Source organism: Lithobates pipiens, unplaced genomic scaffold (assembly GCF_037356315.1).
Source record: "Lithobates pipiens isolate NorthernLeopardFrog02 unplaced genomic scaffold, aLitPip1_a1.2 Scaffold_30, whole genome shotgun sequence".
Classification (NCBI taxonomy): Eukaryota; Metazoa; Chordata; class Amphibia; order Anura; family Ranidae; genus Lithobates; species Lithobates pipiens.
In genome coordinates this window covers 184,688,793-184,711,001 of record NW_027507791.1, presented here as the reverse complement: position 1 = coordinate 184,711,001, position 22,209 = coordinate 184,688,793, and the positions used below count along the sequence as shown (strand labels likewise).

Here is a 22,209-nt window from a genome sequence, read left to right as displayed (position 1 = left end):
GGGTCGGGCCTGGATGGGAGACCGCTTGGGAATACCAGGTGCCGTAGGCTTTTTTCCATTATGTTGTTGGCTTTGGCGACCTGCTGTATTTTTCCTCTCGATTGCCCGAGGTGACCACCTTGGGTTTTGTCAAGAGAGTTGTAAGTAGGGTGCAAGATCGCTTTCGGCCACATCACCCTGAATGCGCTCGATCTCGTCTGATCTCGTCTGATCTCGGATGCTAAGCAGGGTCGGGCCTGGTTAGTACCTGGATGGGAGACCGCCTGGGAATACCAGGTGCCGTAGGCTTTTTTCCATTATGTTGTTGGCTTTGGCGACCTGCTGTATTTTTCCTCTCGTTTGCCCGAGTTGACCACCTTGGCTTTTGTCAAGAGAGTTGTAAGTAGGGTGCAAGATCGCCTATGGCCACATCACCCTGAATGCGCTCGATCTCGTTTGATCTCGGATGCTAAGCAGGGTCAGGCCTGGTTAGTACCTGGATGGGAGAACGCCTGGGAATACCAGGTGGCGTAGGCTTTTTGCCATTATGTTGTTGGCTTTGGCGACCTGCTGTATTTTTCCTCTCGATTGCCCGAGGTGACCACCTTGGCTTTTGTCAAGAGTGTTGTAAGTAGGGAGCAAGATCGCCTACGGCCACATCACCCTGAATGCACTAGATCTTGTCTGATCTCGGATGCTAAGCAGGGTCGGGCCTGTTTAGTACCCGGATGGGAGACCGCCTGGGAATACCAGGTGCCGTAGGCTTTTTTCCATTATGTTGTTGGCTTTGGCGACCTGCTGTATTTTTCCTCTCGAATGCCCGAGATGACCACCTTGGCTTTTGTCAAGAGAGTTGTAAGTAGGGTGCAAGATCGCCTACGGCCACATCACCCTGAATGCACTCGATCTCGTCTGATCTCGGATGCTAAGCAGGGTCAGACCTGGTTAGTACCTGGATGGGAGACCGCCTGGGAATACCAGGTGCCGTAGGCTTTTTTCCATTATGTTGTTGGCTTTGGCGACCTGCTGTATTTTTCCTCTCGATTGACCGAGGTGACCACCTTGGCTTTTGTCAAGAGAGTTGTAAGTAGGGTGCAAGCTCGCCTGTGGACTCATCACCCTGAATGCGCTCGATCTCGTCTGAGCTCAGGTGCTAAGCAGTGTCGGGCCTGGTTAGTACCTGAATGGGAGACCGCCTGGGAATACCAGGTGCCGTAGGCTTTTTTCCATTATGTTGTTGGCATTGGCGACCTGCTGTATTTTTCCTCTCGATTGCCCGAGGTGACCACCTTGGCTTTTGTCAAGAGAGTTGTAAGTAGGGTGCAAGATCGCCTGTGGCCACATCACACTGAATGCGCTCGATCTCGTCTGATCTTGGATGCTAAGCTGGGTCGGGCCTGGTTAGTACCTGGATGGGAGACCGCCTGGGAATACCAGGTGCCGTAGGCTTTTTTCCATTATGTTGTTGGCTTTGGCGACCTGCTGTATTTTTCCTCTCGATTGCCCGAGGTGACCACCTTGGCTTTTGTCAAGAGAGTTGTAAGAAGGGTGCAGGATCGCCTACGGCCACATCACCCTGAATGCGCTCGATCTCGTCTGATCTCGGATGCTAAGCAGGGTCGGACTTGGTTAGTACCTGGATGGGAGACCGCCTGGGAATATCAGGTGCCGTAGGCTTTTTTCCATTATATTGTTGGCTTTGGCGACCTGCTGTATTTTTCCTCTCGATTGCCCGAGGTGACCACCTTGGCTTTTGTCAAGAGATTTGTAAGTAGGGTACAAAATTGCCTACGGCCACATTACCCTGAATGCGCTCGATCTCGTCTGATCTCGGATGCTAAACAGGGTCGGGCCTGCTTAGTACCTGGATGGGAGACCGCCTGGGAATACAAGGTGCCATAGGCTTTTTTCCATTATGTTGTTGGCTTTGGCGACCTGCTGTATTTTTCCTCTCGATTGCCCGAGGTGACCACCTTGGCTTTTGTCAAGAGTGTTGTAAGTAGGGAGCAAGATCGCCTACGGCCACATCACCCTGAATGCACTCGATCTTGTCTGATCTCGGATGCTAAGCAGGGTCGGGCCTGTTTAGTACCCGGATGGGAGACCGCCTGGGAATACCAGGTGCCGTAGGCTTTTTTCCATTATGTTGTTGGCTTTGGCGACCTGCTGTATTTTTCCTCTCGAATGCCCGAGATGACCACCTTGGCTTTTGTCAAGAGAGTTGTAAGTAGGGTGCAAGATCGCCTACGGCCACATCACCCTGAATGCACTCGATCTCGTCTGATCTCGGATGCTAAGCAGGGTCAGACCTGGTTAGTACCTGGATGGGAGACCGCCTGGGAATACCAGGTGCCGTAGGCTTTTTTCCATTATGTTGTTGGCTTTGGCGACCTGCTGTATTTTTCCTCTCGATTGACCGAGGTGACCACCTTGGCTTTTGTCAAGAGAGTTGTAAGTAGGGTGCAAGCTCGCCTGTGGACTCATCACCCTGAATGCGCTCGATCTCGTCTGAGCTCAGGTGCTAAGCAGTGTCGGGCCTGGTTAGTACCTGAATGGGAGACCGCCTGGGAATACCAGGTGCCGTAGGCTTTTTTCCATTATGTTGTTGGCATTGGCGACCTGCTGTATTTTTCCTCTCGATTGCCCGAGGTGACCACCTTGGCTTTTGTCAAGAGAGTTGTAAGAAGGGTGCAAGATCGCCTACGGCCACATCACATTGAATGCGCTCGACCTCGTCTGATCTCGGATGCTAAGCAGGGTCGGGCCTGCTTAGTACCTGGATGGGAGACCGCCTGGGAATACCAGGTGCCGTAGGCTTTTTTCCATTATGTTGTTGGCTTTGGCGACCTGCTGTATTTTTCCTCTCGATTGCCCGAGGTGACCACCTTGGCTTTTGTCAAGAGAGTTGTAAGTAGGGTGCAAGATCGCCTGTGGCCACATCACACTGAATGCGCTCGATCTCGTCTGATCTTGGATGCTAAGCTGGGTCGGGCCTGGTTAGTACCTGGATGGGAGACCGCCTGGGAATACCAGGTGCCGTAGGCTTTTTTCCATTATGTTGTTGGCTTTGGCGACCTGCTGTATTTTTCCTCTCGATTGCCCGAAGTGACCACCTTGGCTTTTGTCAAGAGAGTTGAAAATAGGGTGCAAGATCGCCTACAGCCACATCACCCTGAATGCGCTCGATCTCGGATGCTAAGCAGGGTCGGGCCTGGTTAGTACCTGGATGGGAGACCGCCTGGGAGTACCAGGTGCCGTAGGCTTTTTTCCATTATGTTGTTGGCTTTGGCGACCTGCTGTATTTTTCCTCTCCATTGCCCGAGGTGACCACCTTGGCTTTTGTCAAGAGAGTTGTAAGTAGGGTGCAAGATCGCCTACGACCACATCACCCTGAATGCGCTCGATCTCGTCTGATCTCAGATGCTAAGCCGGGTCGGGCCTGGTTAGTACCTGGATGGGAGACCGCCTGGGAATACCAGGTGCCATAGGCTTTTTTCCATTATGTTGTTGGCTTTGGCGACCTGCTGTATTTTTCCTCTCGATTGCCCGAGGTGACCACCTTGGCTTTTGTCAAGAGAGTTGTAAGTAGGGTGCAAGATTGCCTACGGCCAAATCACCCTGAATGCACTCAATCTCGTCTGATCTCGGATGCTAAGCAGGGTCGGGCCTGGTTAGTACCTGGATGGGAGACCGCCTGGGAATACCAGGTGCCGCAGGCTTTTTTCCATTATGTTGTTGGCTTTTGCGACCTGCTGTATTTTTCCTCTCGATTGCCCGAGGTGACCACCTTGGCTTTTGTCAAGAGAGTTGTAAGGAGGGTGCAAGATCGCCTATGGCCACATCACCCTGAATGCGCTCGATCTCGTCTGATCTCGGATGCTAAGCAGGGTCGGACTTGGTTAGTACCTGGATGGGAGACCGCCTGGGAATATCAGGTGCCGTAGGCTTTTTTCCATTATGTTGTTGGCTTTGGCGACCTGCTGTATTTTTCCTCTCGATTGCCCGAGGTGACCACCTTGGCTTTTGTCAAGAGAGTTGTAAGTAGAGGGCAAGATCGCCTACAGCCACATCACCCTGAATGCGCTCGATCTCGTCTGATCTCGGATGCTAAGCAGGGTTGGGCCTGGTTAGTACCTGGATGGGAGACCGCCTGGGAATACCAGGTGCCGTAGGCTTTTTTCCATTATGTTGTTGGCTTTGTCGACCTGCTGTATTTTTCCTCTCGATTGCCCGAGGTGACCACCTTGGCTTTTGTCAAGAGAGTTGTAAGAAGAGTGCAGGATCGCCTACGGCCACATCACCCTGAATGCGCTCAATCTCGTCTGATCTCGGATGCTAAGCAGGGTCGGACTTGGTTAGTACCTGGATGGGAGACCGCCTGGGAATACCAGGTGCCGTAGGCTTTTTTTCCATTATGTTGTTGGCTTTGGCGACCTGCTGTATTTTTCCTCTCGATTGCCCGAGGTGACCACCTTGGCTTTTGTCAAGAGAGTTGTAAGTAGGGTGCAAGATTGCCTACGGCCACATCACCCTGAATGCGCTCGATCTCGTCTGATCTCGGATGCTAAGCAGGGTTGGGCCTGGTTAGTACCTGGATGGGAGACCGCCTGGGAATACCAGGTGCCGTAGGCTTTTTTCCATTATGTTGTTGGCTTTGGCGACCTGCTGTATTTTTCCTCTCGATTGCCCGAGGTGACCACCTTGGCTTTTGTCAAGAGAGTTGTAAGAAGGGTGCAGGATCGCCTACGGCCACATCACCCTGAATGCGCTCGATCTCGTCTGATCTCGGATGCTAAGCAGGGTCGGACTTGGTTAGTACCTGGATGGGAGACCGCCTGGGAATACCAGGTGCCGTAGGCTTTTTTCCATTATGTTGTTGGCTTTGGCGACCTGCTGTATTTTTCCTCTCGATTGCCCGAGGTGACCACCTTGGCTTTTGTCAAGAGAGTTGTAAGTAGAGGGCAAGATCGCCTACAGCCACATCACCCTGAATGCGCTCGATCTCGTCTGATCTCGGATGCTAAGCAGGGTTGGGCCTGGTTAGTACCTGGATGGGAGACCGCTTGGGAATACCAGGTGCCGTAGGCTTTTTTCCATTATGTTGTTGGCTTTGGCGACCTGCTGTATTTTTCCTCTCGATTGCCCGAGGTGACCACCTTGGCTTTTGTCAAGAGAGTTGTAAGAAGGGTGTAGGATCGCCTACGGCCACATCACCCTGAATGCGCTCAATCTCGTCTGATCTCGGATGCTAAGCAGGGTCGGACTTGGTTAGTACCTGGATGGGAGACCGCCTGGCAATACCAGGTGCCGTAGGCTTTTTTCCATTATGTTGTTGGCTTTGGCGACCTGCTGTATTTTTCCTCTCGACTGCCCGAGGTGACCACCTTGGCTTTAGTCAAGAGAGTTGTAAGTAGGGTGCAAGATTGCCTACGGCCACATCACCCTGAATGCGCTCGATCTCGTCTGATCTCGGATGCTAAGCAGGGTCGGGCCTGCTTAGTACCTGGATGGGAGACTGCCTGGGAATACCAGGTGCCGTAGGCTTTTTTCCATTATGTTGTTGGCTTTGGCGACCTGCTGTATTTTTCCTCTCGATTGCCCGAGGTGACCACCTTGGCTTTTGTCAAGAGAGTTGTAAGTAGGGTGCAAAGATCGCCTACGGCCACATCACCCTGAATGCGCTCGATCTCATCTGATCTCGGATGCTAAGCAGGGTCGGGCCTGGTTAGTACCTGGATGGTAGACCGCCTGGGAATACCAGGTGCCGTAGGCTTTTTTCCATTATGTTGTTGGCTTTGGCGACCTGCTGTATTTTTCCTCTCGATTGCCCGAGGTGACCACCTTGGCTTTTGTCAAGAGAGTTGTAAGTAGGGTGTAAGATCGCCTACGGCCACATCACACTGAATGCGCTCGATCTCGTCTGATCTCGGATGCTAAGCAGGGTCGGGCCTGGTTAGTACCTGGATGGGAGACCGCCTGGGAATACCAGGTGCCGTAGGCTTTTTTCCATTATGTTGTTGGCTTTGGCGACCTGCTGTATTTTTCCTCTCGTTTGCCCGAGGTGACCACCTTGGCTTTTGTCAAGAGAGTTGTAAGTCGGGTGCAATGTCGCCTACGGCCACATCACCCTGAATGCGCTCGATCTCGTCTGATCTCGGAGGCTAAGCAGGGTCGGGCCTGGTTAGTACCTGGATGGGAGACCGCCTGGGAATACCAGGTGCCGTAGTTTTTTTTTCATTATGTTGTTGGCTTTGGCGACCAGCTGTATTTTTCCTCTCGATTGCCCCAGGTGACCACCTTGGCTTTTGTCAAGAGAGTTGTAAGTAGGGTGCAAAATCGCCTACGGCCACATCACCCTCAATGCGCTCGATCTCGTCTGATCTCGGATGGGAAGCAGGGTCCGGCCTGGTTAGTACCTGGATGGGAGACCGCCTGGGAATACCAGGTGCCGTAGGCTTTTTTCCATTATGTTGTTGGCTTTGGCGACCTGCTGTATTTTTCCTCTCGATTGCCCGAGGTGACCATCTTGGCTTATGTCAAGAGAGTTGTAAGTAGGGTGCAAGATTGCCTACGGCCACATCACCCTGACTGCGCTCGATCTCGTCTGATCTCGGATGCTAAGCAGGGTTGGGCCTGGTTAGTACCTGGATGGGAGACCGCCTGTGAATACCAGGTGCCGTAGGCTTTTTTACATTATGTTGTTGGCTTTGGCGACCTGCTGTATTTTTCCTCTCGTTTGCCCGAGGTGACCACCTTGGCTTTTGTCAAGAGAGTTGTAAGTAGGGTGCAAGATCGCCTACAGCCACATCACACTGAATGCGCTCGATCTCGTCTGATCTCGGATGCTAAGCAGGGTTGGGCCTGGTTAGTACCTGGATGGGAGACCTCCTGGGAATACCATGTGCCGTAGGCTTTTTTCCATTATGTTGTTGGCTTTGGCGACCTGCTGTATTTTTCCTCTCCATTTCCCGAGGTGACCACCTTGGCTTTTGTCAAGAGAGTTGTAAGTAGGGTGCAAGATTGCCTATGGCCACATCACCCTGAATGCGCTCGATCTCGTCTGATCTTGGATGCTAAGCAGGGTCGGGCCTGGTTAGTACCTGGATGGGAGACCGCCTGGGAATACCAGGTGCCGTAGGCTTTTTTCCATTATGTTGTTGGCTTTGGCGACCTGCTGTATTTTTCCTCTCGATTGCCCGAGGTGACCACCTTGGCTTTTGTCAAGAGAGTTGTAAGTAGGGTGCAAGATCGCCTATGGACACATCACCCTGAATGCGCTCGATCTCGTCTGATCTCGGATGCTAAGCAGCGTCGGGTCTGGTTAGTACCTGGATGGGAGACCGCCTGGGAATACCAGGTGCCGTAGGCTTTTTTCCATTATGTTGTTGGCTTTGGCGACCTGCTGTATTTTTCCTCTCGATTGCCCGAGGTGACCACCTTGGCTTTTGTCAAGAGAGTTGAAAGTAGGGTGCAAGATCGCCTACAGCCACATCACCCTGAATGCGCTCGATCTCGGATGCTAAGCAGGGTCGGGCCTGGTTAGTACCTGGATGGGAGACCGCCTGGGAGTACCAGGTGCCGTAGGCTTTTTTCCATTATGTTGTTGGCTTTGGCAACCTGCTGTATTTTTCCTCTCGATTGCCCGAGGTGACCACCTTGGCTTTTGTCAAGAGAGTTGTAAGTAGGGTGCAAGATCACCTACGGCCACATCACCCTGTATGCGCTCGATCTCGTCTGATCTCGGATGTTAAGCAGGGTCGGGCCTGGTTAGTACCTGGATGGGAGACCGCCTGGGAATACCAGGTGCCGTAGGCTTTTTTCCATTATGTTGTTGGCTTTGGCGACCTGCTGTATTTTTCCTCTCGATTGCCCGAGGTGACCACCTTGGCTTTTGTCAATAGAGTTGTAAGTAGGGTGCAAGATCGCCTACGGCCACATCACCCTGAATGCGCTCGATCTCGTCTGATCTCGGATGCTAAGCAGGGTTGGGCCTGGTTAGTACCTGGATGGGAGACCGCCTGGGAATACCAGGTGCCGTAGGCTTTTTTCCATTATGTTGTTGGCTTTGGCGACCTGCTGTATTTTTTTCCTCTCGATTGCCCGAGGTGACCACCTTGGCTTTTGTCAAGAGAGTTGTAAGTAGGGTGCAAAAACGCCTACAGTCACATCACCCTGAATGCGCTCGATCTCGTCTGATCTCGGATGCTAAGCAGGGTCGGGCCTGGTTAGTACCTGGATGGGAGACCGCCTGGGAGTACCAGGTGCCGTAGGCTTTTTTCCATTATGTTGTTGGCTTTGGCGACCTGCTGTATTTTTCCTCTCGATTTCCCGAGGTGACCACCTTGGCTTTTGTCAAGAGAGTTGTAAGTAGGGTGCAAGATCGCCTACGGCCACATCACCCTGAATGCGCTCGATCTCGTCTGATCTCGGATGCTAAGCAGGGTTGGGCCTGGTTAGTACCTGGATGGGAGACCGCCTGGGAATACCAGGTGCCGTAGGCTTTTTTCCATTATGTTGTTGGCTTTAGCGACCTGCTGTATTTTTCCTCTCGATTGCCCGAGGTGACCACCTTGGCTTTTGTCAAGAGAGTTGTAAGAAGGGTGCAGGATCGCCTACGGCCACATCACCCTGAATGCGCTCGATCTCGTCTGATCTCGGATGCTAAGCAGGGTCGGACTTGGTTAGTACTTGGATGGGAGACCGCCTGGGAATACCAGGTGCCGTATGCTTTTTTCCATTATGTTGTTGGCTTTGGCGACCTGCTGTATTTTTCCTCTCGATTGCCCGAGGTGACCACCTTGGCTTTTGTCAAGAGAGTTGTAAGTAGAGGGCAACATCGCCTACAGCCACATCACCCTGAATGCGCTCGATCTCGTCTGATCTCGGATGCTAAGCAGGGTTGGGCCTGGTTAGTACCTGGATGGGAGACCGCCTGGGAATACTAGGTGCCGTAGGCTTTTTTCCATTATGTTGTTGGCTTTGGCGACCTGCTGTATTTTTCCTCTCGATTGCCCGAGGTGACCACCTTGGCTTTTGTCAAGAGAGTTGTAAGAAAGGTGCAGGATCGCCTACGGCCACATCACCCTGAATGCGCTCAATCTCGTCTGATCTCGGATGCTAAGCAGGGTCGGACTTGGTTAGTACCTGGATGGGAGACCGCCTGGGAATACCAGGTGCCGTAGGCTTTTTTCCATTATGTTGTTGGCTTTGGCGACCTGCTGTATTTTTCCTCTCGATTTCCCGAGGTGACCACCTTGGCTTTAGTCAAGAGAGTTGTAAGTAGGGTGCAAGATTGCCTACGGCCACATCACCCTGAATGCGCTCGCTCTTGTCTGATCTCGGATGCTAAGCAGGGTCAGGCTTGGTTAGTACCTGGATGGGAGACCGCCTGGGAATACCAGGTGCCGTAGTTTTTTTTTCATTATGTTGTTGGCTTTGGCGACCAGCTGTATTTTTCCTCTCGATTGCCCCAGGTGACCACCTTGGCTTTTGTCAAGAGAGTTGTAAGTAGGGTGCAATATCGCCTACGGCCACATCACCCTGAATGCGCTCGATCTCGTCTGATCTCGGATGGGAAGCAGGGTCGGGCCTGGTTAGTACCTGGATGGGAGACCGCCTGGGAATACCAGGTGCAGTAGGCTTTTTTCCATTATGTTGTTGGCTTTGGCGACCTGCTGTATTTTTCCTCTCGATTGCCCGAGGTGACCATCTTGGCTTTTGTCAAGAGAGTTGTAAGTAGGGTGCAAGATCGCCTACGGCCACATCACACTGAATGTGCTCGATCTCGTCTGATCTCGGATGCTAAGCAGGGTCGGGCCTGGTTAGTACCTGGATGGGAGACCGCCTGGGAATACCAGGTGCCGTAGGCTTTTTTCCATTATGTTGTTGGCTTTGGCGACCTGCTGTATTTTTCCTCTCGATTGCCCGAGGTGACCACCTTGGCTTTTGTCAAGAGAGTTGTAAGTAGGGTGCAAAATCGCCTATGGCCACATCACCCTGAATGCGCTCGATCTCGTCTGATCGCGGATGCTAAGCAGGGTTGGGCCTGGTTAGTACCTGGATGGGAGACCGCCTGGGAATACCAGGTGCCGTAGGCTTTTTTCCATTATGTTGTTGGCTTTGGCGACCTGCTGTATTTTTCTTCTTGATTGCCCGAGGTGACCACCTTGGCTTTTGTCAAGAGAGTTGTAAGTAGGGTGCAAGATCGCCTATGGCCACATCACCCTGAATGCGCTTGATCTCGTCTGATCTCGGGTGCTAAGCAGAGTCGGGCCTGGTTAGTACCTGGATGGGAGACCGCCTGGGAATACCAGGTGCCGTAGGCTTTTTTCCATTATGTTGTTGGCTTTGGCGACCTGCTGTATTTTTCCTCTCGATTGCCCGAGGTGACCACCTTGGCTTTTGTCAAGAGAGTTGTAAGAAGGGTGCAGGATCGCCTACGGCCACATCACCCTGAATGCGCTCAATCTCGTCTGATCTCGGATGCTAAGCAGGGTCGGACTTGGTTAGTACCTGGATGGGAGACCGCCTGGGAATACCAGGTGCCGTAGGCTTTTTTCCATTATGTTGTTGGCTTTGGCGACCTGCTGTATTTTTCCTCTCGATTGCCTGAGGTGACCACCTTGGCTTTAGTCAAGAGAGTTGTAAGTAGGGTGCAAGATTGCCTACGGCCACATCACCCTGAATGCGCTCGATCTCGTCTGATCTCAGATGCTAAGCAGGGTCGGGCCTGCTTAGTACCTGGATGGGAGACCGCCTGGGAATACCAGGTGCCGTAGGCTTTTTTCCATTATGTTGTTGGCTTTGGCGACCAGCTGTATTTTTCCTCTCGATTGCCCCAGGTGACCACCTTGGCTTTTGTCAAGAGAGTTGTAAGTAGGGTGCAAAGATCCCCTACGGCCACATCACCCTGAATGCGCTCGATCTCATCTGATCTCGGATGCTAAGCAGGGTCGGGCCTGGTTAGTACCTGGATGGTAGACCGCCTGGGAATACCAGGTGCCGTAGGCTTTTTTCCATTATGTTGTTGGCTTTGGCGACCTGCTGTATTTTTCCTCTCGATTGCCCGAGGTGACCACCTTGGCTTTTGTCAAGAGAGTTGTAAGTAGGGTGCAAGATCGCCTACGGCCACATCACACTGAATGCGCTCGATCTCGTCTGATCTCGGATGCTAAGCAGGGTCGGGCCTGGTTAGTACCTGGATGGGAGACCGCCTGGGAATACCAGGTGCCGTAGGCTTTTTTCCATTATGTTGTTGGCTTTGGCGACCTGCTGTATTTTTCCTCTCGTTTGCCCGAGGTGACCACCTTGGCTTTTGTCAAGAGAGTTGTAAGTCGGGTGCAATGTCGCCTACGGCCACATCACCCTGAATGCGCTCGATCTCGTCTGATCTCGGAGGCTAAGCAGGGTCGGGCCTGGTTAGTACCTGGATGGGAGACCGCCTGGGAATACCAGGTGCCGTAGTTTTTTTTTCATTATGTTGTTGGCTTTGGCGACCAGCTGTATTTTTCCTCTCGATTGCCCCAGGTGACCACCTTGGCTTTTGTCAAGAGAGTTGTAAGTAGGGTGCAAAATCGCCTACGGCCACATCACCCTCAATGCGCTCGATCTCGTCTGATCTCGGATGGGAAGCAGGATCCGGCCTGGTTAGTACCTGGATGGGAGACCGCCTGGGAATACCAGGTGCCGTAGGCTTTTTTCCATTATGTTGTTGGCTTTGGCGACCTGCTGTATTTTTCCTCTCGATTGCCCCAGGTGACCATCTTGGCTTTTGTCAAGAGAGTTGTAAGTAGGGTGCAAGATTGCCTACGGCCACATCACCCTGACTGCGCTCGATCTCATCTGATCTCGGATGCTAAGCAGGGTTGGGCCTGGTTAGTACCTGGATGGGAGAACGCCTGGGAATACCAGGTGCCGTAGGCTTTTTTCCATTATGTTGTTGGCTTTGGCGATCTGCTGTATTTTTCCTCTCGATTGCCCGAGGTGACCACCTTGGCTTTTGTCAAGAGAGTTGTAAGTAGGGTGCAAGATTGCCTACGGCCACATGACCCTGAATGCGCTCGATCTCGTCTGATCTCGGATGCTACGCAGGGTCGGGCCTGGTTAGTACCTGGATGGGAGACCGCCTGTGAATACCAGGTGCCGTAGGCTTTTTTACATTATGTTGTTGGCTTTGGCGACCTGCTGTATTTTTCCTCTCGTTTGCCCGAGGTGACCACCTTGGCTTTTGTCAAGAGAGTTGTAAGTAGGGTGCAAGATCGCCTACAGCCACATCACCCTGAATGCGCTCGATCTCAACTGATCTCGGATGCTAAGCAGGGTTGGGCCTGGTTAGTACCTGGATGGGAGACCTCCTGGGAATACCAGGTGCCGTAGGCTTTTTTCCATTATGTTGTTGGCTTTGGCGACCTGCTGTATTTTTTTCCTCTCGATTGCCCGAGGTGACCACCTTGGCTTTTGTCAAGAGAGTTGTAAGTAGGGTGCAAGATCGCCTACAGTCACATCACCCTGAATGCGCTCGATCTCGTCTGATCTCGGATGCTAAGCAGGGTCGGGCCTGGTTAGTACCTGGATGGGAGACCGCCTGGGAGTACCAGGTGCCGTAGGCTTTTTTCCATTATGTTGTTGGCTTTGGCGACCTGCTGTATTTTTCCTCTCGATTGCCCGAGGTGACCACCTTGGCTTTTGTCAAGAGAGTTGTAAGTAGGGTGCAAGATCGCCTACGGCCACATCACCCTGTATGCGCTCGATCTCGTCTGATCTCGGATGCTAAGCAGGGTCGGGCCTGGTTAGTACCTGGATGGGAGACCGCCTGGGAATACCAGGTGCCGTAGGCTTTTTTCCATTATGTTGTTGGCTTTGGCGACCTGCTGTATTTTTCCTCTCGATTGCCCGAGGTGACCACCTTGGCTTTTGTCAATAGAGTTGTAAGTAGGGTGCAAGATTGCCTACGGCCACATCACCCTGAATGCGCTCGATCTCGTCTGATCTCGGATGCTAAGCAGGGTTGGGCCTGGTTAGTACCTGGATGGGAGACCGCCTGGGAATACCAGGTGCCGTAGGCTTTTTTCCATTATGTTGTTGGCTTTGGCGACCTGCTGTATTTTTTTCCTCTCGATTGCCCGAGGTGACCACCTTGGCTTTTGTCAAGAGAGTTGTAAGTAGGGTGCAAAATCGCCTACAGTCACATCACCCTGAATGCGCTCGATCTCGTCTGATCTCGGATGCTAAGCAGGGTCGGGCCTGGTTAGTACCTGGATGGGAGACCGCCTGGGAGTACCAGGTGCCGTAGGCTTTTTTCCATTATGTTGTTGGCTTTGGCGACCTGCTGTATTTTTCCTCTCGATTTCCCGAGGTGACCACCTTGGCTTTTGTCAAGAGAGTTGTAAGTAGGGTGCAAGATCGCCTACGGCCACATCACCCTGAATGCGCTCGATCTCGTCTGATCTCGGATGCTAAGCAGGGTTGGGTCTGGTTAGTACCTGGATGGGAGACCGCCTGGGAATACCAGGTGCCGTAGGCTTTTTTCCATTATGTTGTTGGCTTTGGCGACCTGCTGTATTTTTCCTCTCGATTGCCCGAGGTGACCACCTTGGCTTTAGACAAGAGAGTTGTAAGTAGGGTGCAAGATTGCCTACGGCCACATCACCCTGAATGCGCTCGATCTCATCTAATCTCGGATGCTAAGCAGGGTTGGGCCTGGTTAGTACCTGGATGGGAGACCGCCTGGGAATACAAGGTGCCGTAGGCTTTTTTCCATTATGTTGTTGGCTTTAGCGACCTGCTGTATTTTTCCTCTCGATTGCCCGAGGTGACCACCTTGGCTTTTGTCAAGAGAGTTGTAAGAAGGGTGCAGGATCGCCTACGGCCACATCACCCTGAATGCGCTCGATCTCGTCTGATCTCGGATGCTAAGCAGGGTCGGACTTGGTTAGTACTTGGATGGGAGACCGCCTGGGAATACAAGGTGCCGTAGGCTTTTTTCCATTATGTTGTTGGCTTTGGCGACCTGCTGTATTTTTCCTCTCGATTGCCCGAGGTGACCACCTTGGCTTTTGTCAAGAGAGTTGTAAGTAGAGGGCAAGATCGCCTACAGCCACATCACCCTGAATGCGCTCGATCTCGTCTGATCTCGGATGCTAAGCAGGGTTTGGCCTGGTTAGTACCTGGATGGGAGACCGCCTGGGAATACCAGGTGCCGTAGGCTTTTTTCCATTATGTTGTTGGCTTTGGCGACCAGCTGTATTTTTCCTCTCGTTTGCCCCAGGTGACCACCTTGGCTTTTGTCAAGAGAGTTGTAAGTAGGGTGCAAAATCGCCTACGGCCACATCACCCTCAATGCGCTCGATCTCGTCTGATCTCGGATGGGAAGCAGGGTCGGGCCTGGTTAGTACCTGGATGGGAGACCGCCTGGGAATACCAGGTGCCGTAGGCGTTTTTCCATTATGTTGTTGGCTTTGGCGATCTGCTGTATTTTTCCTCTCGATTGCCCGAGGTGACCACCTTGGCTTTTGTCAAGAGAGTTGTAAGTAGGGTGCAAGATTGCCTACAGCCACATCACCCTGAATGCGCTCGATCTCGTCTGATCTCGGATGCTAAGCAGGGTTGGGCCTGGTTAGCACCAGGATGGGAGACCGCCTGGGAATACCAGGTGCCGTAGGCTTTTTTCCATTATGTTGTTGGCTTTGTCGACCTGCTGTATTTTTCCTCTCGATTGCCCGAGGTGACCACCTTGGCTTTTGTCAAGAGAGTTGTAAGTAGGGTGCAAAATCACCTATGGCCACATCACCCTGAATGCGCTCGATCTCGTCTGATCTCGGATGCTAAGCAGGGTCGGGCCTGGTTAGTACCTGGATGGGAGACCGCCTGGGAATACCAGGTGCCGTAGGCTTTTTTCCATTATGTTGTTGGCTTTGGCGACCTGCTGTATTTTTCCTCTCGATTGCCCGAGGTGACCACCTTGGCTTTTGTCAAGAGAGTTGTAAGTAGGGTGCAAAGATCGCCTACGGCCACATCACCCTGAATGCGCTCGATCTCATCTGATCTCGGATGCTAAGCAGGGTCGGGCCTGGTTAGTACCTGGATGGTAGACCGCCTGGGAATACCAGGTGCCGTAGGCTTTTTTCCATTATGTTGTTGGCTTTGGCGACCTGCTGTATTTTTCCTCTCGATTGCCCGAGGTGACCACCTTGGCTTTTGTCAAGAGAGTTGTAAGTAGGGTGCAAGATCGCCTACGGCCACATCACACTGAATGCGCTCGATCTCGTCTGATCTCGGATGCTAAGCAGGGTCGGGCCTGGTTAGTACCTGGATGGGAGACCGCCTGGGAATACCAGGTGCCGTAGGCTTTTTTCCATTATGTTGTTGGCTTTGGCGACCTGCTGTATTTTTCCTCTCGTTTGCCCGAGGTGACCACCTTGGCTTTTGTCAAGAGAGTTGTAAGTCGGGTGCAATGTCGCCTACGGCCACATCACCCTGAATGCGCTCGATCTCGTCTGATCTCGGAGGCTAAGCAGGGTGGGGCCTGGTTAGTACCTGGATGGGAGACCGCCTGGGAATACCAGGTGCCGTAGTTTTTTTTTCATTATGTTGTTGGCTTTGGCGACCAGCTGTATTTTTCCTCTCGATTGCCCCAGGTGACCACCTTGGCTTTTGTCAAGAGAGTTGTAAGTAGGGTGCAAAATCGCCTACGGCCACATCACCCTCAATGCGCTCGATCTCGTCTGATCTCGGATGGGAAGCAGGGTCCGGCCTGGTTAGTACCTGGATGGGAGACCGCCTGGGAATACCAGGTGCCGTAGGCTTTTTTCCATTATGTTGTTGGCTTTGGCGACCTGCTGTATTTTTCCTCTCGATTGCCCGAGGTGACCATCTTGGCTTTTGTCAAGAGAGTTGTAAGTAGGGTGCAAGATTGCCTACGGCCACATCACCCTGACTGCGCTCGATCTCGTCTGATCTCGGATGCTAAGCAGGGTTGGGCCTGGTTAGTACCTGGATGGGAGAACGCCTGGGAATACCAGGTGCCGTAGGCTTTTTTCCATTATGTTGTTGGCTTTGGCGATCTGCTGTATTTTTCCTCTCGATTGCCCCAGGTGACCACCTTGGCTTTTGTCAAGAGAGTTGTAAGTAGGGTGCAAAATCGCCTACGGCCACATCACCCTCAATGCGCTCGATCTCGTCTGATCTCGGATGGGAAGCAGGGTCCGGCCTGGTTAGTACCTGGATGGGAGACCGCCTGGGAATACCAGGTGCCGTAGGCTTTTTTCCATTATGTTGTTGGCTTTGGCGACCTGCTGTATTTTTCCTCTCGATTGCCCGAGGTGACCATCTTGGCTTTTGTCAAGAGAGTTGTAAGTAGGGTGCAAGATTGCCTACGGCCACATCACCCTGACTGCGCTCGATCTCGTCTGATCTCGGATGCTAAGCAGGGTTGGGCCTGGTTAGTACCTGGATGTGAGAACGCCTGGGAATACCAGGTGCCGTAGGCTTTTTTCCATTAAGTTGTTGGCTTTGGCGATCTGCTGTATTTTTCCTCTCGATTGCCCGAGGTGACCACCTTGGCTTTTGTCAAGAGAGTTGTAAGTAGGGTGCAAGATTGCCTACGGCCACATGACCCTGAATGCGCTCGATCTCGTCTGATCTCGGATGCTACGCAGGGTCGGGCCTGGTTAGTACCTGGATGGGAGACCGCCTGTGAATACCAGGTGCCGTAGGCTTTTTTACATTATGTTGTTGGCTTTGGCGACCTGCTGTATTTTTCCTCTCGTTTGCCCGAGGTGACCACCTTGGCTTTTGTCAAGAGAGTTGTAAGTAGGGTGCAAGATCGCCTACAGCCACATCACCCTGAATGCGCTCGATCTCGTCTGATCTCGGATGCTAAGCAGGGTTGGGCCTGGTTAGTACCTGGATGGGAGACCTCCTGGGAATACCAGGTGCCGTAGGCTTTTTTCCATTATGTTGTTGGCTTTGGCGACCTGCTGTATTTTTTTCCTCTCGATTGCCCGAGGTGACCACCTTGGCTTTTGTCAAGAGAGTTGTAAGTAGGGTGCAAGATCGCCTACAGTCACATCACCCTGAATGCGCTCGATCTCGTCTGATCTCGGATGCTAAGCAGGGTCGGGCCTGGTTAGTACCTGGATGGGAGACCGCCTGGGAGTACCAGGTGCCGTAGGCTTTTTTCCATTATGTTGTTGGCTTTGGCGACCTGCTGTATTTTTCCTCTCGATTGCCCGAGGTGACCACCTTGGCTTTTGTCAAGAGAGTTGTAAGTAGGGTGCAAGATCGCCTACGGCCACATCACCCTGTATGCGCTCGATCTCGTCTGATCTCAGATGCTAAGCAGGGTCGGGCCTGGTTAGTACCTGGATGGGAGACCGCCTGGGAATACCAGGTGCCGTAGGCTTTTTTCCATTATGTTGTTGGCTTTGGCGACCTGCTGTATTTTTCCTCTCGATTGCCCGAGGTGACCACCTTGGCTTTTGTCAATAGAGTTGTAAGTAGGGTGCAAGATCGCCTACGGCCACATCACCCTGAATGCGCTCGATCTCGTCTGATCTCGGATGCTAAGCAGGGTTGGGCCTGGTTAGTACCTGGATGGGAGACCGCCTGGGAATACCAGGTGCCGTAGGCTTTTTTCCATTATGTTGTTGGCTTTGGCGACCTGCTGTATTTTTTTCCTCTCGATTGCCCGAGGTGACCACCTTGGCTTTTGTCAAGAGAGTTGTAAGAAGGGTGCAAAATCGCCTACAGTCACATCACCCTGAATGCGCTCGATCTCGTCTGATCTCGGATGCTAAGCAGGGTCGGGCCTGGTTAGTACCTGGATGGGAGACCGCCTGGGAGTACCAGGTGCCGTAGGCTTTTTTCCATTATGTTGTTGGCTTTGGCGACCTGCTGTATTTTTCCTCTCGATTTCCCGAGGTGACCACCTTGGCTTTTGTCAAGAGAGTTGTAAGTAGGGTGCAAGATCGCCTACGGCCACATCACCCTGAATGCGCTCGATCTCGTCTGATCTCGGATGCTAAGCAGGGTTGGGCCTGGTTAGTACCTGGATGGGAGACCGCCTGGGAATACCAGGTGCCGTAGGCTTTTTTCCATTATGTTGTTGGCTTTGGCGACCTGCTGTATTTTTCCTCTCGATTGCCCGAGGTGACCACCTTGGCTTTAGACAAGAGAGTTGTAAGTAGGGTGCAAGATTGCCTACGGCCACATCACCCTGAATGCGCTCGATCTCGTCTAATCTCGGATGCTAAGCAGGGTTGGGCCTGGTTAGTACCTGGATGGGAGACCGCCTGGGAATACCAGGTGCCGTAGGCTTTTTTCCATTATGTTGTTGGCTTTAGCGACCTGCTGTATTTTTCCTCTCGATTGCCCGAGGTGACCACCTTGGCTTTTGTCAAGAGAGTTGTAAGAAGGGTGCAGGATCGCCTACGGCCACATCACCCTGAATGCGCTCGATCTCGTCTGATCTCGGATGCTAAGCAGGGTCGGACTTGGTTAGTACTTGGATGGGAGACCGCCTGGGAATACCAGGTGCCGTAGGCTTTTTTCCATTATGTTGTTGGCTTTGGCGACCTGCTGTATTTTTCCTCTCGATTGCCCGAGGTGACCACCTTGGCTTTTGTCAAGAGAGTTGTAAGTAGAGGGCAAGATCGCCTACAGCCACATCACCCTGAATGCGCTCGATCTCGTCTGATCTCGGATGCTAAGCAGGGTTGGGCCTGGTTAGTACCTGGATGGGAGACCGCCTGGGAATACCAGGTGCCGTAGGCTTTTTTCCATTATGTTGTTGGCTTTGGCGACCAGCTGTATTTTTCCTCTCGATTGCCCCAGGTGACCACCTTGGCTTTTGTCAAGAGACTTGTAAGTAGGGTGCAAAATCGCCTACGGCCACATCACCCTCAATGCGCTCGATCTCGTCTGATCTCGGATGGGAAGCAGGGTCGGGCCTGGTTAGTACCTGGATGGGAGACCGCCTGGGAATACCAGGTGCCGTAGGCGTTTTTCCATTATGTTGTTGGCTTTGGCGATCTGCTGTATTTTTCCTCTCGATTGCCCGAGGTGACCACCTTGGCTTTTCTCAAGAGAGTTGTAAGTAGGGTGCAAGATTGCCTACGGCCACATGACCCTGAATGCGCTCGATCTCGTCTGATCTCAGATGCTACGCAGGGTCGGGCCTGGTTAGTACCTGGATGGGAGACCGCCTGTGAATACCAGGTGCCGTAGGCTTTTTTACATTATGTTGTTGGCTTTGGCGACCTGCTGTATTTTTCCTCTCGTTTGCCCGAGGTGACCACCTTGGCTTTTGTCAAGAGAGTTGTAAGTAGGGTGCAAGATTGCCTACGGCCACATGACCCTGAATGCGCTCGATCTCGTCTGATCTCGGATGCTACGCAGGGTCGGGCCTGGTTAGTACCTGGATGGGAGACCGCCTGTGAATACCAGGTGCCGTAGGCTTTTTTACATTATGTTGTTGGCTTTGGCGACCTGCTGTATTTTTCCTCTCGTTTGCCCGAGGTGACCACCTTGGCTTTTGTCAAGAGAGTTGTAAGTAGGGTGCAAGATCGCCTACAGCCACATCACCCTGAATGCGCTCGATCTCGTCTGATCTCGGATGCTAAGCAGGGTTGGGCCTGGTTAGCACCAGGATGGGAGACCGCCTGGGAATACCAGGTGCCGTAGGCTTTTTTCCATTATGTTGTTGGCTTTGTCGACCTGCTGTATTTTTCCTCTCGATTGCCCGAGGTGACCACCTTGGCTTTTGTCAAGAGAGTTGTAAGTAGGGTGCAAGATCGCCTACGGCCACATCACACTGAATGTGCTCGATCTCGTCTGATCTCGGATGCTAAGCAGGGTCGGGCCTGGTTAGTACCTGGATGGGAGACCGCCTGGGAATACCAGGTGCCGTAGGCTTTTTTCCATTATGTTGTTGGCTTTGGCGACCTGCTGTATTTTTCCTCTCGATTGCCCGAGGTGACCACCTTGGCTTTTGTCAAGAGAGTTGTAAGTAGGGTGCAAAATCGCCTATGGCCACATCACCCTGAATGCGCTCGATCTCGTCTGATCTCGGATGCTAAGCAGGGTCGGGCCTGGTTAGTACCTGGATGGGAGACCGCCTGGGAATACCAGGTGCCGTAGGCTTTTTTCCATTATGTTGTTGGCTTTGGCGACCTGCTGTATTTTTCTTCTTGATTGCCCGAGGTGACCACCTTGGCTTTTGTCAAGAGAGTTGTAAGTAGGGTGCAAGATCGCCTATGGCCACATCACCCTGAATGCGCTTGATCTCGTCTGATCTCGGGTGCTAAGCAGAGTCGGGCCTGGTTAGTACCTGGATGGGAGACCGCCTGGGAATACCAGGTGCCGTAGGCTTTTTTCCATTATGTTGTTGGCTTTGGCGACCTGCTGTATTTTTCCTCTCGATTGCCCGAGGTGACCACCTTGGCTTTTGTCAAGAGAGTTGTAAGTAGGGTGCAAGATCGCCTACGGCCACATCACCCTGAATGCGCTCGATCTCGTCTGATCTCGGATGCTTAGCAGGGTTGGGCCTGGTTAGTACCTGGATGGGAGACCGCCTGGGAATACCAGGTGCCGTAGGCTTTTTTCCATTATGTTGTTGGCTTTGGCGACCTGCTGTATTTTTCCTCTCGATTGCCCGAGGTGACCACCTTGGCTTTTGTCAAGAGAGTTGTAAGTAGGGTGCTAGATCGCTTATGGCCACATCACCCTGAATGCGCTCGATCTCGTCTGATCTTGGATGCTAAGCAGGGTCGGGCCTGGTTAGTACCTGGATGGGAGACCGCCTGGGAATACCAGGTGCCGTAGGCTTTTTTCCATTATGTTGTTGGCTTTGGCGACCTGCTGTATTTTTCCTCTCGATTGCCCGAGGTGACCACCTTGGCTTTTGTCAAGAGAGTTGTAAGTAGGTGCAAGATTGCCTACGGCCACATCACCCTGAATGCGCTTGATCTCGTCTGATCTCGGATGCTAAGCAGGGTCAGGCCTGGTTAGTACCTGGATGGGAGACCGCCTGGGAATACCAGGTGCCGTAGGCTTTTGGCCATTATGTTGTTGGCTTTGGCGACCTGCTGTATTTTTGCTCTCGTTTGCCCGAGGTGACCACCTTGGCTTTTGTCAAGAGAGTTGTAAGTAGGGTGCAAGATCGCCTACGGCCATATCACCCTGAATGCGCTCGATCTCGTCTGATCTCGGATGCTAAGCAGGGTCGGGCCTGGTTAGTACCTGGATGGGAGAACGCCTGGGAATACCAGGTGCCGTAGGCTTTTTTCCATTATGTTGTTGGCTTTGGCGACCTGCTGTATTTTTCCTCTCGATTGCCCGAGGTGACCACCTTGGCTTTTGTCAAGAGAGTTGTAAGTAGGGTGCAAGATCGCCTACGGCCACATCACCCTGAATACGCTCGATCGCGTCTGATCTCGGAAGCTAAACAGGGTCGGGCTTGGTTAGTTCCTGGATGGGAGACCGCCTGGGAATACCAGGTGCCGTAGCCTTTTTTCCATTATGTTGTTGGCTTTGGCGACCTGCTGTATTTTTCCTCTCGATTGCCCGAGGTGACCACCTTGGCTTTTGTCAAGAGAGTTGTAAGTAGGGTGCATGATCGCCTACAGCCACATCACCCTGAATGCGCTCAATCTCATCTGATCTCGGATGCTAAGCAGGGTCGGGCCTGGTTAGTACCTGGATGGGAGACCGCCTGGGAATACCAGGTGCCGTAGGCTTTTTTCCATTATGTTGTTGGCTTTGGCGACCTGCTGTATTTTTCCTCTCGATTGCCCGAGGTGACCACCTTGGCTTTTGTCAAGAGAGTTGTAAGTAGGGTGCAAGATCGCCTACGGCCACATCACCCTGAATGCGCTCGATCTCGTCTGATCTCGGATGCTAAGCAGGGTCGGGCCTGGTTAGTACCTGGATGGTAGACCGCCTGGGAATACCAGGTGCCGTAGGCTTTTTTCTATTATGTTGTTGACTTTGGCGACCTGCTGTATTTTTCCTCTCGATTGCCCGAGGTGACCACCTTGGCTTTTGTCAAGAGAGTTGTAAGTAGGGTGCAAGATTGCCTACGGCCACATCACCCTGAATGCGCTCGATCTCGTCTGATCTCGGATGCTAAGCAGGGTCGGGCTTGGTTAGTACCTGGATGGGAGACCGCCTCGGAATACCAGGTGCAGTAGGCTTTTTTCCATTATGTTGTTGGCTTTGGCGACCTGCTGTATT

The 22,209-nt window shown here is 52.4% G+C and overlaps 64 non-coding genes and 33 pseudogenes across 64 annotated transcripts; all 97 read left to right on the top strand.

Moving 5' to 3' along the window:
- The first annotated feature begins 159 nt into the window (after positions 1-159).
- On the top strand, positions 160-288 carry LOC143945524 (5S ribosomal RNA; annotated as a pseudogene).
- Positions 289-397: 109 nt separating this feature from the next.
- On the top strand, positions 398-516 carry LOC143947089 (5S ribosomal RNA; annotated as a pseudogene).
- A 109-nt stretch (positions 517-625) lies between these two features.
- On the top strand, positions 626-744 carry LOC143943484 (5S ribosomal RNA; annotated as a pseudogene).
- A 109-nt stretch (positions 745-853) lies between these two features.
- LOC143951790 (5S ribosomal RNA) lies at positions 854-972 on the top strand. The gene has a single exon (XR_013267029.1). It is a non-coding gene; the product is annotated as a 5S ribosomal RNA (ribosomal RNA).
- Positions 973-1,081: 109 nt separating this feature from the next.
- LOC143948993 (5S ribosomal RNA) lies at positions 1,082-1,200 on the top strand (annotated as a pseudogene).
- A 109-nt stretch (positions 1,201-1,309) lies between these two features.
- LOC143945401 (5S ribosomal RNA) lies at positions 1,310-1,428 on the top strand (annotated as a pseudogene).
- A 109-nt stretch (positions 1,429-1,537) lies between these two features.
- LOC143952645 (5S ribosomal RNA) lies at positions 1,538-1,656 on the top strand. Its single transcript, XR_013267802.1, has one exon. It is a non-coding gene; the product is annotated as a 5S ribosomal RNA (ribosomal RNA).
- A 109-nt stretch (positions 1,657-1,765) lies between these two features.
- LOC143946653 (5S ribosomal RNA) lies at positions 1,766-1,884 on the top strand (annotated as a pseudogene).
- A 109-nt stretch (positions 1,885-1,993) lies between these two features.
- LOC143952264 (5S ribosomal RNA) lies at positions 1,994-2,112 on the top strand. The gene has a single exon (XR_013267458.1). It is a non-coding gene; the product is annotated as a 5S ribosomal RNA (ribosomal RNA).
- A 109-nt stretch (positions 2,113-2,221) lies between these two features.
- LOC143951789 (5S ribosomal RNA) lies at positions 2,222-2,340 on the top strand. Its single transcript, XR_013267028.1, has one exon. It is a non-coding gene; the product is annotated as a 5S ribosomal RNA (ribosomal RNA).
- A 109-nt stretch (positions 2,341-2,449) lies between these two features.
- Positions 2,450-2,568, top strand: LOC143948992 (5S ribosomal RNA; annotated as a pseudogene).
- A 109-nt stretch (positions 2,569-2,677) lies between these two features.
- LOC143945240 (5S ribosomal RNA) lies at positions 2,678-2,796 on the top strand (annotated as a pseudogene).
- Positions 2,797-2,905: 109 nt separating this feature from the next.
- LOC143945400 (5S ribosomal RNA) lies at positions 2,906-3,024 on the top strand (annotated as a pseudogene).
- Positions 3,025-3,133: 109 nt separating this feature from the next.
- Positions 3,134-3,242, top strand: LOC143948184 (5S ribosomal RNA; annotated as a pseudogene).
- Positions 3,243-3,351: 109 nt separating this feature from the next.
- Positions 3,352-3,470, top strand: LOC143946239 (5S ribosomal RNA; annotated as a pseudogene).
- Positions 3,471-3,579: 109 nt separating this feature from the next.
- Positions 3,580-3,698, top strand: LOC143953504 (5S ribosomal RNA). Its single transcript, XR_013268580.1, has one exon. It is a non-coding gene; the product is annotated as a 5S ribosomal RNA (ribosomal RNA).
- Positions 3,699-3,807: 109 nt separating this feature from the next.
- LOC143953688 (5S ribosomal RNA) lies at positions 3,808-3,926 on the top strand. The gene has a single exon (XR_013268747.1). It is a non-coding gene; the product is annotated as a 5S ribosomal RNA (ribosomal RNA).
- A 109-nt stretch (positions 3,927-4,035) lies between these two features.
- Positions 4,036-4,154, top strand: LOC143950814 (5S ribosomal RNA). The gene has a single exon (XR_013266146.1). It is a non-coding gene; the product is annotated as a 5S ribosomal RNA (ribosomal RNA).
- Positions 4,155-4,263: 109 nt separating this feature from the next.
- Positions 4,264-4,382, top strand: LOC143954979 (5S ribosomal RNA; annotated as a pseudogene).
- A 110-nt stretch (positions 4,383-4,492) lies between these two features.
- Positions 4,493-4,611, top strand: LOC143949853 (5S ribosomal RNA). The gene has a single exon (XR_013265526.1). It is a non-coding gene; the product is annotated as a 5S ribosomal RNA (ribosomal RNA).
- A 109-nt stretch (positions 4,612-4,720) lies between these two features.
- On the top strand, positions 4,721-4,839 carry LOC143951591 (5S ribosomal RNA). Its single transcript, XR_013266849.1, has one exon. It is a non-coding gene; the product is annotated as a 5S ribosomal RNA (ribosomal RNA).
- A 109-nt stretch (positions 4,840-4,948) lies between these two features.
- Positions 4,949-5,067, top strand: LOC143951274 (5S ribosomal RNA). Its single transcript, XR_013266561.1, has one exon. It is a non-coding gene; the product is annotated as a 5S ribosomal RNA (ribosomal RNA).
- A 109-nt stretch (positions 5,068-5,176) lies between these two features.
- Positions 5,177-5,295, top strand: LOC143946388 (5S ribosomal RNA; annotated as a pseudogene).
- Positions 5,296-5,404: 109 nt separating this feature from the next.
- Positions 5,405-5,523, top strand: LOC143953129 (5S ribosomal RNA). The gene has a single exon (XR_013268240.1). It is a non-coding gene; the product is annotated as a 5S ribosomal RNA (ribosomal RNA).
- Positions 5,524-5,633: 110 nt separating this feature from the next.
- Positions 5,634-5,752, top strand: LOC143948092 (5S ribosomal RNA). Its single transcript, XR_013265364.1, has one exon. It is a non-coding gene; the product is annotated as a 5S ribosomal RNA (ribosomal RNA).
- A 109-nt stretch (positions 5,753-5,861) lies between these two features.
- On the top strand, positions 5,862-5,980 carry LOC143951118 (5S ribosomal RNA). Its single transcript, XR_013266420.1, has one exon. It is a non-coding gene; the product is annotated as a 5S ribosomal RNA (ribosomal RNA).
- A 109-nt stretch (positions 5,981-6,089) lies between these two features.
- LOC143951619 (5S ribosomal RNA) lies at positions 6,090-6,208 on the top strand. Its single transcript, XR_013266874.1, has one exon. It is a non-coding gene; the product is annotated as a 5S ribosomal RNA (ribosomal RNA).
- Positions 6,209-6,317: 109 nt separating this feature from the next.
- LOC143945848 (5S ribosomal RNA) lies at positions 6,318-6,436 on the top strand (annotated as a pseudogene).
- Positions 6,437-6,545: 109 nt separating this feature from the next.
- On the top strand, positions 6,546-6,664 carry LOC143951333 (5S ribosomal RNA). Its single transcript, XR_013266615.1, has one exon. It is a non-coding gene; the product is annotated as a 5S ribosomal RNA (ribosomal RNA).
- Positions 6,665-6,773: 109 nt separating this feature from the next.
- On the top strand, positions 6,774-6,892 carry LOC143944367 (5S ribosomal RNA; annotated as a pseudogene).
- A 109-nt stretch (positions 6,893-7,001) lies between these two features.
- Positions 7,002-7,120, top strand: LOC143951802 (5S ribosomal RNA). The gene has a single exon (XR_013267040.1). It is a non-coding gene; the product is annotated as a 5S ribosomal RNA (ribosomal RNA).
- A 109-nt stretch (positions 7,121-7,229) lies between these two features.
- Positions 7,230-7,348, top strand: LOC143945520 (5S ribosomal RNA; annotated as a pseudogene).
- A 109-nt stretch (positions 7,349-7,457) lies between these two features.
- LOC143948183 (5S ribosomal RNA) lies at positions 7,458-7,566 on the top strand (annotated as a pseudogene).
- A 109-nt stretch (positions 7,567-7,675) lies between these two features.
- LOC143950516 (5S ribosomal RNA) lies at positions 7,676-7,794 on the top strand. The gene has a single exon (XR_013265876.1). It is a non-coding gene; the product is annotated as a 5S ribosomal RNA (ribosomal RNA).
- Positions 7,795-7,903: 109 nt separating this feature from the next.
- Positions 7,904-8,022, top strand: LOC143949730 (5S ribosomal RNA). The gene has a single exon (XR_013265515.1). It is a non-coding gene; the product is annotated as a 5S ribosomal RNA (ribosomal RNA).
- Positions 8,023-8,133: 111 nt separating this feature from the next.
- On the top strand, positions 8,134-8,252 carry LOC143953181 (5S ribosomal RNA). The gene has a single exon (XR_013268287.1). It is a non-coding gene; the product is annotated as a 5S ribosomal RNA (ribosomal RNA).
- Positions 8,253-8,361: 109 nt separating this feature from the next.
- On the top strand, positions 8,362-8,480 carry LOC143949607 (5S ribosomal RNA). The gene has a single exon (XR_013265503.1). It is a non-coding gene; the product is annotated as a 5S ribosomal RNA (ribosomal RNA).
- Positions 8,481-8,589: 109 nt separating this feature from the next.
- On the top strand, positions 8,590-8,708 carry LOC143953166 (5S ribosomal RNA). Its single transcript, XR_013268273.1, has one exon. It is a non-coding gene; the product is annotated as a 5S ribosomal RNA (ribosomal RNA).
- Positions 8,709-8,817: 109 nt separating this feature from the next.
- On the top strand, positions 8,818-8,936 carry LOC143952719 (5S ribosomal RNA). The gene has a single exon (XR_013267869.1). It is a non-coding gene; the product is annotated as a 5S ribosomal RNA (ribosomal RNA).
- A 109-nt stretch (positions 8,937-9,045) lies between these two features.
- Positions 9,046-9,164, top strand: LOC143954978 (5S ribosomal RNA; annotated as a pseudogene).
- A 109-nt stretch (positions 9,165-9,273) lies between these two features.
- Positions 9,274-9,392, top strand: LOC143947919 (5S ribosomal RNA; annotated as a pseudogene).
- A 109-nt stretch (positions 9,393-9,501) lies between these two features.
- On the top strand, positions 9,502-9,620 carry LOC143954708 (5S ribosomal RNA). The gene has a single exon (XR_013269671.1). It is a non-coding gene; the product is annotated as a 5S ribosomal RNA (ribosomal RNA).
- Positions 9,621-9,729: 109 nt separating this feature from the next.
- Positions 9,730-9,848, top strand: LOC143952508 (5S ribosomal RNA). The gene has a single exon (XR_013267678.1). It is a non-coding gene; the product is annotated as a 5S ribosomal RNA (ribosomal RNA).
- A 109-nt stretch (positions 9,849-9,957) lies between these two features.
- LOC143952412 (5S ribosomal RNA) lies at positions 9,958-10,076 on the top strand. Its single transcript, XR_013267591.1, has one exon. It is a non-coding gene; the product is annotated as a 5S ribosomal RNA (ribosomal RNA).
- Positions 10,077-10,185: 109 nt separating this feature from the next.
- Positions 10,186-10,304, top strand: LOC143943918 (5S ribosomal RNA; annotated as a pseudogene).
- Positions 10,305-10,413: 109 nt separating this feature from the next.
- Positions 10,414-10,532, top strand: LOC143954976 (5S ribosomal RNA; annotated as a pseudogene).
- A 109-nt stretch (positions 10,533-10,641) lies between these two features.
- On the top strand, positions 10,642-10,760 carry LOC143953983 (5S ribosomal RNA). The gene has a single exon (XR_013269015.1). It is a non-coding gene; the product is annotated as a 5S ribosomal RNA (ribosomal RNA).
- Positions 10,761-10,870: 110 nt separating this feature from the next.
- Positions 10,871-10,989, top strand: LOC143952283 (5S ribosomal RNA). The gene has a single exon (XR_013267475.1). It is a non-coding gene; the product is annotated as a 5S ribosomal RNA (ribosomal RNA).
- Positions 10,990-11,098: 109 nt separating this feature from the next.
- LOC143951117 (5S ribosomal RNA) lies at positions 11,099-11,217 on the top strand. The gene has a single exon (XR_013266419.1). It is a non-coding gene; the product is annotated as a 5S ribosomal RNA (ribosomal RNA).
- Positions 11,218-11,326: 109 nt separating this feature from the next.
- On the top strand, positions 11,327-11,445 carry LOC143951618 (5S ribosomal RNA). The gene has a single exon (XR_013266873.1). It is a non-coding gene; the product is annotated as a 5S ribosomal RNA (ribosomal RNA).
- Positions 11,446-11,554: 109 nt separating this feature from the next.
- Positions 11,555-11,673, top strand: LOC143947379 (5S ribosomal RNA; annotated as a pseudogene).
- A 109-nt stretch (positions 11,674-11,782) lies between these two features.
- On the top strand, positions 11,783-11,901 carry LOC143952211 (5S ribosomal RNA). Its single transcript, XR_013267410.1, has one exon. It is a non-coding gene; the product is annotated as a 5S ribosomal RNA (ribosomal RNA).
- Positions 11,902-12,010: 109 nt separating this feature from the next.
- Positions 12,011-12,129, top strand: LOC143945310 (5S ribosomal RNA; annotated as a pseudogene).
- Positions 12,130-12,238: 109 nt separating this feature from the next.
- On the top strand, positions 12,239-12,357 carry LOC143951988 (5S ribosomal RNA). Its single transcript, XR_013267208.1, has one exon. It is a non-coding gene; the product is annotated as a 5S ribosomal RNA (ribosomal RNA).
- Positions 12,358-12,468: 111 nt separating this feature from the next.
- Positions 12,469-12,587, top strand: LOC143953180 (5S ribosomal RNA). Its single transcript, XR_013268286.1, has one exon. It is a non-coding gene; the product is annotated as a 5S ribosomal RNA (ribosomal RNA).
- Positions 12,588-12,696: 109 nt separating this feature from the next.
- On the top strand, positions 12,697-12,815 carry LOC143944999 (5S ribosomal RNA). The gene has a single exon (XR_013265078.1). It is a non-coding gene; the product is annotated as a 5S ribosomal RNA (ribosomal RNA).
- A 109-nt stretch (positions 12,816-12,924) lies between these two features.
- Positions 12,925-13,043, top strand: LOC143949485 (5S ribosomal RNA). The gene has a single exon (XR_013265492.1). It is a non-coding gene; the product is annotated as a 5S ribosomal RNA (ribosomal RNA).
- Positions 13,044-13,154: 111 nt separating this feature from the next.
- Positions 13,155-13,273, top strand: LOC143953179 (5S ribosomal RNA). The gene has a single exon (XR_013268285.1). It is a non-coding gene; the product is annotated as a 5S ribosomal RNA (ribosomal RNA).
- A 109-nt stretch (positions 13,274-13,382) lies between these two features.
- Positions 13,383-13,501, top strand: LOC143950068 (5S ribosomal RNA). Its single transcript, XR_013265545.1, has one exon. It is a non-coding gene; the product is annotated as a 5S ribosomal RNA (ribosomal RNA).
- Positions 13,502-13,610: 109 nt separating this feature from the next.
- On the top strand, positions 13,611-13,729 carry LOC143954222 (5S ribosomal RNA). The gene has a single exon (XR_013269233.1). It is a non-coding gene; the product is annotated as a 5S ribosomal RNA (ribosomal RNA).
- Positions 13,730-13,838: 109 nt separating this feature from the next.
- LOC143954780 (5S ribosomal RNA) lies at positions 13,839-13,957 on the top strand. Its single transcript, XR_013269737.1, has one exon. It is a non-coding gene; the product is annotated as a 5S ribosomal RNA (ribosomal RNA).
- Positions 13,958-14,066: 109 nt separating this feature from the next.
- On the top strand, positions 14,067-14,185 carry LOC143954383 (5S ribosomal RNA). Its single transcript, XR_013269380.1, has one exon. It is a non-coding gene; the product is annotated as a 5S ribosomal RNA (ribosomal RNA).
- A 109-nt stretch (positions 14,186-14,294) lies between these two features.
- On the top strand, positions 14,295-14,413 carry LOC143943428 (5S ribosomal RNA; annotated as a pseudogene).
- Positions 14,414-14,522: 109 nt separating this feature from the next.
- Positions 14,523-14,641, top strand: LOC143954341 (5S ribosomal RNA). The gene has a single exon (XR_013269342.1). It is a non-coding gene; the product is annotated as a 5S ribosomal RNA (ribosomal RNA).
- A 109-nt stretch (positions 14,642-14,750) lies between these two features.
- LOC143951344 (5S ribosomal RNA) lies at positions 14,751-14,869 on the top strand. Its single transcript, XR_013266625.1, has one exon. It is a non-coding gene; the product is annotated as a 5S ribosomal RNA (ribosomal RNA).
- Positions 14,870-14,979: 110 nt separating this feature from the next.
- LOC143948080 (5S ribosomal RNA) lies at positions 14,980-15,098 on the top strand. The gene has a single exon (XR_013265363.1). It is a non-coding gene; the product is annotated as a 5S ribosomal RNA (ribosomal RNA).
- Positions 15,099-15,207: 109 nt separating this feature from the next.
- Positions 15,208-15,326, top strand: LOC143951116 (5S ribosomal RNA). The gene has a single exon (XR_013266418.1). It is a non-coding gene; the product is annotated as a 5S ribosomal RNA (ribosomal RNA).
- A 109-nt stretch (positions 15,327-15,435) lies between these two features.
- LOC143952030 (5S ribosomal RNA) lies at positions 15,436-15,554 on the top strand. Its single transcript, XR_013267246.1, has one exon. It is a non-coding gene; the product is annotated as a 5S ribosomal RNA (ribosomal RNA).
- Positions 15,555-15,663: 109 nt separating this feature from the next.
- Positions 15,664-15,782, top strand: LOC143945847 (5S ribosomal RNA; annotated as a pseudogene).
- A 109-nt stretch (positions 15,783-15,891) lies between these two features.
- On the top strand, positions 15,892-16,010 carry LOC143953050 (5S ribosomal RNA). The gene has a single exon (XR_013268168.1). It is a non-coding gene; the product is annotated as a 5S ribosomal RNA (ribosomal RNA).
- Positions 16,011-16,119: 109 nt separating this feature from the next.
- On the top strand, positions 16,120-16,238 carry LOC143945846 (5S ribosomal RNA; annotated as a pseudogene).
- A 109-nt stretch (positions 16,239-16,347) lies between these two features.
- LOC143950723 (5S ribosomal RNA) lies at positions 16,348-16,466 on the top strand. The gene has a single exon (XR_013266063.1). It is a non-coding gene; the product is annotated as a 5S ribosomal RNA (ribosomal RNA).
- A 109-nt stretch (positions 16,467-16,575) lies between these two features.
- LOC143945309 (5S ribosomal RNA) lies at positions 16,576-16,694 on the top strand (annotated as a pseudogene).
- Positions 16,695-16,803: 109 nt separating this feature from the next.
- Positions 16,804-16,922, top strand: LOC143950394 (5S ribosomal RNA). Its single transcript, XR_013265800.1, has one exon. It is a non-coding gene; the product is annotated as a 5S ribosomal RNA (ribosomal RNA).
- Positions 16,923-17,033: 111 nt separating this feature from the next.
- LOC143953178 (5S ribosomal RNA) lies at positions 17,034-17,152 on the top strand. The gene has a single exon (XR_013268284.1). It is a non-coding gene; the product is annotated as a 5S ribosomal RNA (ribosomal RNA).
- A 109-nt stretch (positions 17,153-17,261) lies between these two features.
- LOC143952091 (5S ribosomal RNA) lies at positions 17,262-17,380 on the top strand. Its single transcript, XR_013267301.1, has one exon. It is a non-coding gene; the product is annotated as a 5S ribosomal RNA (ribosomal RNA).
- A 109-nt stretch (positions 17,381-17,489) lies between these two features.
- Positions 17,490-17,608, top strand: LOC143949363 (5S ribosomal RNA). The gene has a single exon (XR_013265481.1). It is a non-coding gene; the product is annotated as a 5S ribosomal RNA (ribosomal RNA).
- A 111-nt stretch (positions 17,609-17,719) lies between these two features.
- Positions 17,720-17,838, top strand: LOC143953177 (5S ribosomal RNA). Its single transcript, XR_013268283.1, has one exon. It is a non-coding gene; the product is annotated as a 5S ribosomal RNA (ribosomal RNA).
- A 109-nt stretch (positions 17,839-17,947) lies between these two features.
- LOC143949241 (5S ribosomal RNA) lies at positions 17,948-18,066 on the top strand. The gene has a single exon (XR_013265470.1). It is a non-coding gene; the product is annotated as a 5S ribosomal RNA (ribosomal RNA).
- A 109-nt stretch (positions 18,067-18,175) lies between these two features.
- Positions 18,176-18,294, top strand: LOC143951209 (5S ribosomal RNA). Its single transcript, XR_013266502.1, has one exon. It is a non-coding gene; the product is annotated as a 5S ribosomal RNA (ribosomal RNA).
- Positions 18,295-18,403: 109 nt separating this feature from the next.
- On the top strand, positions 18,404-18,522 carry LOC143951003 (5S ribosomal RNA). Its single transcript, XR_013266316.1, has one exon. It is a non-coding gene; the product is annotated as a 5S ribosomal RNA (ribosomal RNA).
- Positions 18,523-18,631: 109 nt separating this feature from the next.
- On the top strand, positions 18,632-18,750 carry LOC143950812 (5S ribosomal RNA). The gene has a single exon (XR_013266144.1). It is a non-coding gene; the product is annotated as a 5S ribosomal RNA (ribosomal RNA).
- Positions 18,751-18,859: 109 nt separating this feature from the next.
- Positions 18,860-18,978, top strand: LOC143943427 (5S ribosomal RNA; annotated as a pseudogene).
- A 109-nt stretch (positions 18,979-19,087) lies between these two features.
- On the top strand, positions 19,088-19,206 carry LOC143947134 (5S ribosomal RNA; annotated as a pseudogene).
- Positions 19,207-19,315: 109 nt separating this feature from the next.
- On the top strand, positions 19,316-19,434 carry LOC143945308 (5S ribosomal RNA; annotated as a pseudogene).
- A 109-nt stretch (positions 19,435-19,543) lies between these two features.
- Positions 19,544-19,662, top strand: LOC143954340 (5S ribosomal RNA). Its single transcript, XR_013269341.1, has one exon. It is a non-coding gene; the product is annotated as a 5S ribosomal RNA (ribosomal RNA).
- A 109-nt stretch (positions 19,663-19,771) lies between these two features.
- LOC143952506 (5S ribosomal RNA) lies at positions 19,772-19,890 on the top strand. Its single transcript, XR_013267676.1, has one exon. It is a non-coding gene; the product is annotated as a 5S ribosomal RNA (ribosomal RNA).
- Positions 19,891-19,999: 109 nt separating this feature from the next.
- On the top strand, positions 20,000-20,118 carry LOC143946372 (5S ribosomal RNA). The gene has a single exon (XR_013265204.1). It is a non-coding gene; the product is annotated as a 5S ribosomal RNA (ribosomal RNA).
- Positions 20,119-20,227: 109 nt separating this feature from the next.
- Positions 20,228-20,346, top strand: LOC143943917 (5S ribosomal RNA; annotated as a pseudogene).
- A 109-nt stretch (positions 20,347-20,455) lies between these two features.
- Positions 20,456-20,574, top strand: LOC143951186 (5S ribosomal RNA). Its single transcript, XR_013266481.1, has one exon. It is a non-coding gene; the product is annotated as a 5S ribosomal RNA (ribosomal RNA).
- A 109-nt stretch (positions 20,575-20,683) lies between these two features.
- LOC143952924 (5S ribosomal RNA) lies at positions 20,684-20,802 on the top strand. Its single transcript, XR_013268054.1, has one exon. It is a non-coding gene; the product is annotated as a 5S ribosomal RNA (ribosomal RNA).
- Positions 20,803-20,910: 108 nt separating this feature from the next.
- On the top strand, positions 20,911-21,029 carry LOC143953116 (5S ribosomal RNA). Its single transcript, XR_013268228.1, has one exon. It is a non-coding gene; the product is annotated as a 5S ribosomal RNA (ribosomal RNA).
- Positions 21,030-21,138: 109 nt separating this feature from the next.
- Positions 21,139-21,257, top strand: LOC143950746 (5S ribosomal RNA). The gene has a single exon (XR_013266084.1). It is a non-coding gene; the product is annotated as a 5S ribosomal RNA (ribosomal RNA).
- A 109-nt stretch (positions 21,258-21,366) lies between these two features.
- On the top strand, positions 21,367-21,485 carry LOC143944527 (5S ribosomal RNA; annotated as a pseudogene).
- Positions 21,486-21,594: 109 nt separating this feature from the next.
- On the top strand, positions 21,595-21,713 carry LOC143954109 (5S ribosomal RNA). Its single transcript, XR_013269130.1, has one exon. It is a non-coding gene; the product is annotated as a 5S ribosomal RNA (ribosomal RNA).
- Positions 21,714-21,822: 109 nt separating this feature from the next.
- LOC143950611 (5S ribosomal RNA) lies at positions 21,823-21,941 on the top strand. Its single transcript, XR_013265962.1, has one exon. It is a non-coding gene; the product is annotated as a 5S ribosomal RNA (ribosomal RNA).
- Positions 21,942-22,050: 109 nt separating this feature from the next.
- LOC143943681 (5S ribosomal RNA) lies at positions 22,051-22,169 on the top strand (annotated as a pseudogene).
- Positions 22,170-22,209: the final 40 nt, after the last annotated feature.